At 46.1% G+C, this 11,376-nt stretch overlaps 1 long non-coding RNA gene across 3 annotated transcripts; it reads right to left on the reverse strand.

Annotated features, from left to right (window-relative positions):
- Positions 1 to 5,425: 5,425 nt before the first annotated feature.
- LOC147979353 (uncharacterized) lies at positions 5,426 to 10,981 on the reverse strand. Of its 3 annotated transcripts, XR_015618677.1 has the most exons (6): positions 10,424 to 10,981; positions 9,888 to 9,947; positions 7,791 to 9,712; positions 7,257 to 7,361; positions 6,265 to 6,342; positions 5,426 to 5,820 (listed from the first exon to the last, which is right to left on the reverse strand). It is a non-coding gene; the product is annotated as an uncharacterized LOC147979353 (long non-coding RNA). The 3 variants fall into 3 exon arrangements; XR_015618676.1 differs by lacking the exon at positions 6,265 to 6,342 and having other exon boundaries at positions 5,428 to 5,820; positions 7,791 to 9,725; XR_015618675.1 differs by lacking the exon at positions 6,265 to 6,342 and having other exon boundaries at positions 5,429 to 5,820.
- Positions 10,982 to 11,376: the final 395 nt, after the last annotated feature.

Here is an 11,376-nt window from a genome sequence, read left to right on the forward strand (position 1 = left end):
GTCTGCCTTCTTCATGCACTCGTTCTTCTTCCTTGCGGGATCTCAGGAAAGATGACGATACCCTCGATATCACTTCTATATTTGCTTGCTAGTTGTTTGCTCTATCGCTATGTCGCGCTTCCTACCACCTGTTATATCATGCCTACCATATTGCCATGTCAAGCCTCTAACCCTCCTTCCTAGCAAACCGTTGTTTGGCTAAGTTACCGCTTTTGCTCAGCCCCTCTTATAGCGTTGCTAGTTGCAGGTGGAGTTGAAGATTGTTCCATGTTGGAACATGGTTATGTTGGGATATCAAAATATCTCTTATTTAATTAATGCATCTATATACTTGGTAAAGGGTGGAAGGCTCGGCCTTATTCATGGTGTTTTGTTCCAATCTTGCTGCCCTAGTTTCTGTCATATCGGTGTTATGTTCCTTGATTTTTGCGTTCCTAACGCTGTTGGGTGTTATGGGAACCCCTTGACAGTTCGCTTTGAATAAAACTCCTCCAGCAAGGCCCAACCTTGGTTTTACATTTGCCTAACAACCTATACCTTACCCTTGGGAGTAATTAACCTAAGGGTCATCTTTATTTTAACACCCGGGGCCAGTGCTTCTCTAAGTGTTGGTCTGAACTAGAGCTCCTTGCAGCGCCACCTCAGGGAAACTTGAGGGATGGTTTTAGTTGTACGGACTGCTCATCCGGTGTGCCCTGAGAACGAGATATGTGCAGCTCCTATCGGGATTTGTCGGCACATTCGGGCGGCTTTGCTGGTCTTGTTTTACAATTGTCGAAATGTCTTGTAACCGGGATTCCGAGACGGATCGGGTCTTCCCGGGAGAAGGAATATCCTTCGTTGACCGTGAGAGCTTGTGATGGGCTAAGCTGGGACACCCCTACAGGGTATAAACTTTCGAAAGCCGTGCCCGCGGTTATGTGGAAGATGGGAATTTGTTAATGTCCGGTTGTAGAGAACTTGACACTTGACTTAATTAAAATGCATCAGCCGCGTGTGTAGCCGTGATGGTCTCTTTCCGGCGCAGTCCGGGAAGTGAACACGGTTCTTGTGTTGTGCTTGAACGTAAGTAGTTTCAGGATCACTTCTTGATCACTTCTAGTTCACGACCGCTGCGTGCTTCCCTTCTCGCTCTTATTAGCGTATGTTAGCCACCACATATGCTTAGTGCTTGCTTGTGACGCCCTCGATTCAATCATACACTAATCATACACGCAAATGTGTACGATCAAGATCAAGGACTCACGGGAAGATATCACAACACAACTCTAGACACAAATTAAAATAATACAAGCTTTATATTACAAGCCAGGGGTCTCGAGGGCACGAATACATAAGCTCGAATACACAAGAGTCAGCGGAAGCAATAATATCTGAGTACAGACATAAGTTAGACAAGTTTTGCCTTAAGAAGGCTAGCACAAAAGCAACATTGATCGAAAAGGCAAGGCCTCCTGCCTGGGAGCCTCCTAACTACTCCTAGTTGTCTGCGGTCTTCACGTAGTAGTAGGCATCCTCCGGGTAGTAGTAGTCATCAGTGGCGTCGTATGGCTCCTGGGATCCGTCATCTGGTCACAACAATCGGGTATGGGGAACAAGAAGTAGCAAAGCAACCGTGAGTACTCATCCAAAGTACTCGCAAGACTTACATCAGATCTAAACTAATTATGCATCTGTATCAAAGGAATGGGCTGTATCTGTGGACTAAACTGCAGAATGCCAGAAGGGAAGGGGAAAGCCTAGCCTATCGAAGACTAGCATCTTCAAGCATCTTCAAGCATCTTGTAGCATATAGAAGAGTACAGATCAACATAATGTAAAGTAGGTAGTGTTATCAACCTCGGCCAGAGATCCTTTCTTGACTCCCTGCGAGAAAGCAATCCCAGAGCCATACTATCCATTTCTCATCACAAACAATTCCTCATCACCAGTATCCAGTTCTAGTTGTATCGATCGGGATACAACTCCAAGTGTCCGTTACCATAGGATAGGCTATCGATAGATGTTTTCTTCCCTGTAGGGGTGCACCAACCTACCCACCACGCTCGATTATCTCCGGCCGGACACACTTTCCTGGGTCATGCCCGGCCTCGGCCAAACAATACGCCGCAACCCGACCTAGGCTTAATAGAGAGGTCAGCACGCCGGACTAATCCTATGCCCCAGGGGTCATGGGCCATCTCCCCGGGAACTCCTGCACGTTGCGTATGCGGTCGGTGAGCAGACCTAGCTACCTCCTTCAAAAAGGCAGGTGCTTACCAGTCCAACCCGGCGCGCGCCGCTCAGTCGCTGACGTCTATTAAGCTTCGGCTGATGTATACGACGCAGAACGCCCATACTATGCCCACGTGATGGTTAGTGCTATCAGGCCAGAGGCCCCTCAGATCAAATATCCAAACCGTAGTGGATTAGGAGCACGCGGTTACAAGCAGAGACTCACGATCGATGTGACCCCGTCGCCCCGTCTCGAGTACTTGCGGCAAGGGCTAAGAATGCCCGACCACGCCTCGTAAGTATCTTGCGGGCACCTTCCAGGTCAACCCGACTCCACATCACTCGCTATTAAGCTCATGCGAGTACCCCTCAGGGCTGACCCATCTTTAGCAACATGGCCCAGTGCAAAGTCATAGTAACCATAGTAACTGTGTGTCTAACACCAAGGGGGAAAACCAGAGGAATCACCCCCGGTGAATTTCACTCGATGTAACCATCAAGGTGAACGTAAGAGGATCCACCCTCGAGGTTCACACTTGAGGGGTTGCACGACAGAGCCGTATCGGAATTGGTTAAGGAGGAAATCACCCTTGATGACCTCGACCGTATAGCTATACTACAGAGATCTCATCAGGAGTGATGTAAGAGGTTCCACCCTCGGCACCTGATGGTAACTCTGCAGAGTCGTACAACTAGGGGGGGGTGATGTGCGGTGTCGGGGCCTGGACGTCGATCATGTTGATCGAGTCATCGAACATAAAGCGAGGCAACTAGGACAAGGTGGGGTCACTGATGGATCTCTAACCAACCTATACTAAGAAGTTTAGGATAAGCAGGTAAGGTATGAAAGGAGGTAACAACAACAGGCTATGCATCAGAGTAGGATCATACAGAAAGCAGTAGCACTTCTAATGCAAGCATGAGAGGGAAAGAAATAGGCGATATCAGAATGCTCAAGGGGGGTTTGCTTGCCTGGTTGCTCAGACAAGGAGGGGTCGTCGGTGATGTAGTCGATCACAGCGGCATCATCGGTCTCGGGGTCTACCAGAGAGAAGAGGGGGAAGAAACAGTAAATATAGAGCAAACAATGCATCACAAGGCATAACATGACAACGGGCAGAGCTAGGATTGCCCTAACGTAGTACTACACGTTGCAGACGGAGGGTATAAACATCCGAGGATGAATTCCCGGCGTTAGGCGGATTTCGGACAGATGAAAGAGAGGGGACGGTTCCATGTTCAGCATGCTAGGGGCATGTGACAGGTGAAAGGACCGCACACTTGGATTCGTTGGATTTTTCTGAGCAACTTTCATATAGAAAACATTTTCATCCGAGCTACGGTTTAATTTCTATGAATTTCTAATGATTTTCTAATTTTCTGGATTTATTTTATTTACAGAAATGATATATGACGTCAACATGATGTCACAGTGACATTAGCAGGTCAACAGACGGCTGACCAGGTCAAACCTGACATGTGGGTCCAGTAGGACCCACATGTCAACCTCTGTTAGTCTAACAGTGCATTAAACTAACGAACCTAGGTTAATTAGCTACTGCATCCCACCTGTCACAGACTAGTTAGCTAAACTACTTAGTTTTAATTATTAATACAATTTAATTAGTTTAATTCGAGGCGGGGCCCGCATGTTAGTGCCTTTGGGCGGCCCAGTCAGCAGTTGACTGGGTTAACCCAGTCAACTGGGCCATCAGGGCCCACTAGTCAGCGACCCAGGGCGTGGCCCACTGAGCCATGTCGGGTCAGCGCCGGAGAGAGCTCCGGCGAGCCTCTCCCACGGCGGCCCTTCGCTGGAGACGGTCGGAAAACAAGCACAGGGCTTCGTTTCACACCCAGCCAGGTGCGTTTGAACGCGGACAGTGTCGCGCGTCGAGTGGTGGCGGTAGCGCGGCCGGACTTGGCCGGAATTGTCGCCGGCGATGAGCAGAGGCGGCGGCGCGTACGGGAGCTCGATGGAAACAGCGCTACGGGACACCGTTTTTAGCGCGGTCGGGCTTGTTTGAACGAGAAGACGACGACGAGGCTGTGGAGGTCGGGGACGTCGACGGCGAGAGGCGAGGCGGACGCCGGACTTCGGCCGTCATCGGGAACGGGGCTGGGGTGCGCTTGCAGGCAACCCAAGCGGCTAGACGAGGCCTACGCAGTGCGGTGAGCGCGATGGTGGCAGGCACGGGACCCTATGGTCGCCGTGGCTACGCCGGCGACGAGCTCGCACGGAGCCGCGTTCGGGCTCGACGTGGAGGAGGGGCTACAGCGGCGGAAAGGTTCGGGAAAGAGAAGGGAAAGACGCAGTGGCTCACCGGGAGCCGTAGGGAGATGGCAGTGAGCTCGGGGAGGACCAACGGCGGCGAATCGGCGCCGGAGACGAAGACGGCCGCAGGAGGAAGAAGGGGTTATCGGGCTCGCGGTGGTGGCTCCCTTCTCGCTCCGGTTGGTGGATCGGGTGTAGCTGAGGACTGTGCGTCTCGTGGACGTGCCGGCGAGACACGGGGTGGCCGGTGGCCGCAGCAACGATGGAGGATGGCGGTGACCGCACTCGGGCGTGGATGGGGAACCGGGGGAGAGGAAGCGAGCGGGGGCACTGGTGGGGAGAGGGAGAGGCAGAGAGAGAGAGAGAGCAAGTGGGCGAGCACTACAAGAAATATGTCAACTTGTGACCATCACTGTTGGTTGCTGAAAGGTCATTGTTTTCCATTTGCGACCTTTTTGTGACCAAAAATAGAAGGTCAAAAGCTGGCGGTCATAAACTGAAATTAACGACCTTCTCTGTGAGAAGGTCATGGAATTCCATGACCAAAATAAAAGGTCGCTGATCCTATGACCTTCTGTATTGGTCGCTAGCTCTCTGCCCAGGCCACATCGGATCCGACGTGGCAAAATTGTGACCAATTGAAAAGATCGTTGACAAGATTCAGCCCGGTCCGATTCGATATTTTACATGGGCCGAGCCCAATAATTCAACCTTTTTGTTCCCTAAGCTTCGTTCAGTGTTTTGGGGCCTCAGCCTTTCTACGATCCATTTCTCTTTTGGGTCTCATCTACTTTTCTTTTCGGCCTCTGGCCTTTTTTCAATCAATTTCCTTAATTTTCAACCTTCCATGTGAATATTATTTGGTAAATGGCCTTTTGGATGCCAAATACTACCAGGTCCCACTTCTCATGTTCTAATTCACAACGGCCCAGGTTTCAACTTCCACAATTTGAAACAATTATTTCAATGAGAACAGTAAACAAATGAAAATTATGAAAATACATGCCAATTAGCCAAAATACTACAAATATACTTCTCAAGTTGTCCTAGGTTAGAGCTCTTGTAATAGCACAATCTTTACATCATTCATTTCACCAAGATACTATCATACTACAAATATACTTCTGACTTCTTCACTTCCAGGCTAGAGCTTTTGTAAATGTTCGTAGAGGCTGAACGAAGCAGCATGACCTTGTTGAGCAGCAGATCATCAGCATCATCCCAGGTTGGATCAGCTCAGCAGAGCATCCCCGGTCGTCACCATGACTTGAGCAGCAACATCTCAGGTTGATAACCAGATCCTGCAGCAAGCAACAACAACAGATCCAGCATTCCTGCAATAGCAACAGCAGATCCGATCAGCAACAGTACGACATATAGTATCAACAACATTAACCTACTCCAAATCAACAACAACTACATCATATCAGATCAACAACTACTACACCAAATCAAATCAGATCAACAACTACTACTACAACAAGATCAACAGAGCATCCACTAATCACTATTAGCCCTAGTTGCGCATTTAAGTTGGCACATGACGAAGTAAACATTCGGTGAACATGGAATATCCATGAGTTAAAGATTTAGCATGTAGTGAACATGGAATCTTTCACATACACAACAACTCTAAAAATAGACAATGCATGCAATTCCCAGGACCAACGGCACATAAACAACAACCTCCCCCATGAGCATCTCAGTATCACTTATATCATAGACTCCAAACAGAAAGCAACATGTACAACGGTGAGCATGTAAATCGGGACATGCACCTATACTACTGTACAACATCTAGCCACCGTGGCAGAGGCCATGCTGCATGTGTGCCTCCCTTGTGAGTGGGACTGCATCTATACAATTGTATAGTGGAAAAGGAATTAGAACTAAACAACAATTATTAGTATAAAAGAAGGCAGAGACTGTACTGTGCTCTGTGCAATTTTATCAGTAAAAGCTTAAGTTATAGAACAAAATTTAACAGTATAAATAGCTAGAGACCGTGTAAGTTTATCAGTACAAGCTAGATATATAAACAACATTTAACTATATAAACAAAAGGCAAAGACTGTACTGCACAAGCGTATCACTATAAAGTGAATCTATAAACAAAATTTAATAGTACAGGTAAAATGCAGACTGTACTGAGTGTAGTACTATTGTGATAATTTATCAGTATAAACTGAACTTTGTTCAGTGATGCATCGTGTGCTTCTGTGCTTGTTCTAGCCGAGGAGAACCTGTGTAATTGACTACTGGCGTGTACTAGCAAGTGAGCTATATACTAGCAACCTGGCATGCAGGATTATGTGCATCATGTAATTGACTATTTGTGCTTCAGTGCCAGAGTGAGCAGTGAGCTATGTACAGACATGAACTCTAGTATCCGGCATATCAGAAGAGGAAGGACAGAACAAGAACAACCTTCCATGGCGTCATGTACTAAACCTACAACATTCTGATTGTCCCATTGGAAACAAAAATTCCAATGGATTAAGCCATGTTTGTACTAAACCTACCATATATTCCCATCTAATTTATTCCAATGGATTATGCCATGTTAGTACTGAACCTACAACATTCTAATTACCTACAACAAATCAGTAGCATACATGACATTAAAGGGATGCAAACTAGATAATTTAGTAGTCTTCTATAGCACAGAACAATAAGCATTCTAACTTGCAGCAACAAATCAGTAGCTAGATGACCACCAACAACACAAATCAAGAATCAAAAGGACTTCAGCTTGTTTCAAATATCTTGCCTCTCTTGCTCCCAGTTTAGTAAAGAAATGGTCGAGCAGTGAGCGCTTCACCTCATGGACTTGGCACTGCACAATAGATTTCGGGATGGAGCACAAATAGAATACCTAGAAAAGAACAATAAAGAGCTATACAGTTAAGTGAGCATCCTTGGCTGTACAAATAAGTGAAGAAAACAATATAGAGCTATACAGTCTAGAATTTTTGTTGAGAACAATAAAGAGCTATACAGATTCATATTCAAGTTTGACTACATGCTAACAGACTCATGATCAAGTTTGACTACAAGCTAACAAAATCTAGTTAAATCGACTGTACTATTGCAAGCAACAAATTGACTCTCAGAGCAGAATCAACTACGCACCTAGTTAGACTAGACTAACAGAATCAAGATCAATCGCATCTCGACTCGGCAGAACTACTCGATAATCCAGGCTTAATCGAGAGGGATTTCGTGATAACTGACTATGGTACAACATTGTCTAGAACAGATCATCAAAAGCAAAAGGCAGGAGCGGGGTCTGAAATTCGCATACCTTGAGGTGGACGAGAAAGCCTTGGCTTCGATTCGGTCGAAAACTGTTGAGGTCGATGCAGCCCGTCTCTAGGGTGTAGCAGAGGATGTGGCCGATGGTGGTGCGGAAGAAGGCGACGACGATCTTGGGGGAAAATAGTCGAGTTCTTGATTAGTTAAGAAAAGCTCTACTTTCAAGAAACTTTCACATCAGAAAACTGAAGGCAACTTAATTACTTCTCAATACTATGGAGTCACACTTTCAGAAAACCTGTCTATGTATATACAAACTTGAGAGATTAGCCGTGCAAAGGTTCAGTGGATCCAAATAAACATGCACATCAGAAAACTAGAGGAACAGGCGAACAGTCAACACGTGTATATCTAGTCAATAAAATATCTACTACACAAGTGCATACAGTACTCAACATCTACTACACAAGTTCATACAGTACTCAACATTCACTCAAAGTATGTTGTGCAGGATCGCACCATTCCATTTTCACTCAAAGTACAATAGTACATCACATTTTTGGATGATCACCAAAGGCAAAACTACTCCTGACTATGATCATCAACATCTACTACTCCTAACTACTCCCTATGCAATCCTACTCTGCAGTAAAACTTCCTCACCCTCCATTCACCCTGATCAAGCAGTACTGTAGTAAAACTACCCCTAATGCTACAGCAGTTAATGGCAAGTGAAATTACTGTGATGTGCAAAATTTATAGTAAATACTCCACTGCATATTACTGAAACTTAACAGAAGTTAACTAAGCTTTTTCAGTTTCAGAATATACAAGTCAGAAAATAAGCTTGCAAGCAAGTTTGTGTAAGTAATGCACACTAGAGTACAATACTTCTATGGATTTCTGCGAATAATTCATGATTTTCTAACTAATCCAAGACGTACATTTAATTAACTGGAAAAGTAAGTGAAATCTTGTTGAATCTTGTTAAATACACCAAGAAAAATTACTTCACACATGTACAGTTCATCCTTGTTAAATACTCTAAGCAAAATTACTGGATTACTGGAGTACTACAAGTTAAATGTGTTGCACATGTCTCAAGGAACCAGCAGCACTGCTTGCTCCCTTGGTCTAGCTCCTTGCGGTGCAGGATGACCGAGACTCGGATGCAGACAATACAAAATAATACATTCCAAAACAATACAAAAGTAGGAAGCCAAACATCTAAGCAAACATGATTGGCAGCAATGCAGCATCATGCATGTGCCGACTGCCCCGCAGGCAACCCTACTACAATGACAGGGCTTCGGTAAAGGGACATTGCTGATAATTCATCACAAAGTTCTGATCAAGTAAAACCCAGAAATAAAATCTTGAGGATGGATGGGCAAAAGGTCACGGGCTTCAATAATCATGGTAGCCTTTTCAGATGGTTTAAAGTAGGGAAAGGCAGAAACTGGTAAGTTTTGCTGGAGCAGAACTGACATTATTTTCTAGCCCAGACCCAAACAAGAAATGTACATAATATACTAGCAGCAATCTTATCACCATTAATAGTACAATAAACTCAGATCTTATAGATCAAATTGAACACTATATATGCAGAATATTTACAGCTAACATTTATCTTTGGACTGTATTTGGACACTAAATATGCAGAATATTTTAGATTACCAACAATAAAAGTTCATGACTGTCAACCAGGGATGTACAGTTTCTGGCAATCAGTTAAAACAAGGGAAGAATCTGTATATCACATTCAAGGTACTAAGTTGATATTATCAGCATCCAAAATCCTTTGAAAATTCCACATGTGAAACTAGAAGAAGCACAGCGGCCCGATGTGCCAAGGGTCAGGGAGGAGGACGATGAGAGAGCGCAGCGGCATCCATGGCGTCGGAGCCAAACAGGCCTCCATGGACATAGTCAACTCCCTCTTCTACCGCTTTCAACAAGAACTTGTGATCCCTGTAATGTACCGCTGTTAAATAAAGCAAAACATAAGCATATAGAAGAAAGCCTTTGGAGCAGCTCTCCAATTACATAGAACAACAAATGTAGCAAAGGGCCCTGCGATGGTCAGATATGCCTTGCCTTGTATTGTGGTGAGTAAGAACTAGAGAGAGGAAATGGTAATTAGTACCTTCCTGATGCTCGCGAAACGCGGAAGCAACTACGATAGTCCCATCCGTGGTCTCCACAACTGCAAAAGAATGAAGAAGATGGTTACCGAGGCACATTAGCACATGAAGCTACCAACCGAACGAATCTTTTGCTTCTAGAAACACTCTGTTCATCACAAGCTATAGAATGCAGTATAGAACTCTGTTCAGCACAAACCACAGAGTACAGTCTTTTAACTCTGTTCAGCAAAAACTAGAGAGTATAGTCTACAACTCTGTTCAGGTAAAACTACAGAGTACGACACTCTACACCAGTACCGACCCTGTCGGCTGTTCCTTGCTCTGAAACTCCGAAACTCGATCACTTCTATGCTAGTACTATAAACTAGTACTCCACAACATCCTGAATCCTTGGCAATACAATCTGCCAGAAGATGATGCACAAGAATGCCATAGCAAAAGGATCATTCGCGGCCAGGATCATTTGTCAGCACGAAACAAGAATTCGGTGTGCAAGACCTGTAATTAGGCAATGGAGACAACAAAGGAAACTCACCAAAACATTTTGGCCTCCTGTCACTGCGCGCGACCTCGAGCACCTTCGTCGCGGATCCGGTAGCATCGCTGTCACGAGGTCCTCTCCCAGCGGCCGAATGAAGAGGAGCAAACCAAGTGGCGGCCGAGCATGGGGGCTCCTCGCCCAGCGCGGCCCTTGCGCAGATCCGTCGCGGCCAGGCGAAGCCGTGCTTCTGGACCACGGCCGTTGACGAGCAGCCGCCGCCGCCGACGGGGCGGAGGTGGCGCGTCGCGGATCTACCTCCACAAGCTTGCACCGGCCAAGGGAAGAGAGAGAGAGAGAGAACGTTGGTGGGGGCGGCGCCGGTGGGGGAGATCGGCATCGAGGTCGTCGGTGGGGAAGCGCGGCGCCGAGGGAGACGAGGGCGGCGACCACGGGATGCGACGGAATCCGGGAGAGGAGGTGCTGCGCTCATTCGTTTCAGATGTGCTGCGTCGGTGGGAAAGATGTTGCATCTGGGGGAGAAGGTGGGGGCGGTGGCAAAGCAGGCAGACGATGGGGGAAGGAGCTAGGGTTCGAGCAGTTTGATGGGAAAGAAAGGAGGCGCGGGGGGGGGGGGGGGGGGGTGTGGGTGGGTGTGGAAGGATCGAGGACTGCCGATCAGCGAGCATCCAACGGTGTTTGATGCACGATCCGCGTGACATGTCTATGGACCAATCACAATGCAGTATGATGTCATGACCATCTAAATTGGTCGTAGATGACTCAAAATAACGTGTTAAAATCATGTCAGCTATTTTGTGACCTGAGATGTTTTTCAAAAAGAATATATTTGCATAAGTTTGCATCTTGAAATAGTTTGGTCAAATGAGGTTATATTTTGCACAAGTTTGCATCTTGTAATAAAAACAATGTTGCCTAACAAAGTTTTCATTTTTTTGGATGAAAAATTCATTTTCCATTTTTGAGTGCCAAAAATGACTTTTTTTTGT

The sequence above is a fragment of the Triticum urartu genome, chromosome 3A, assembly GCF_056163025.1.
Source record: "Triticum urartu cultivar PI428250 chromosome 3A, HENAU_Tu73, whole genome shotgun sequence".
Taxonomy (NCBI): Eukaryota; Viridiplantae; Streptophyta; class Magnoliopsida; order Poales; family Poaceae; genus Triticum; species Triticum urartu.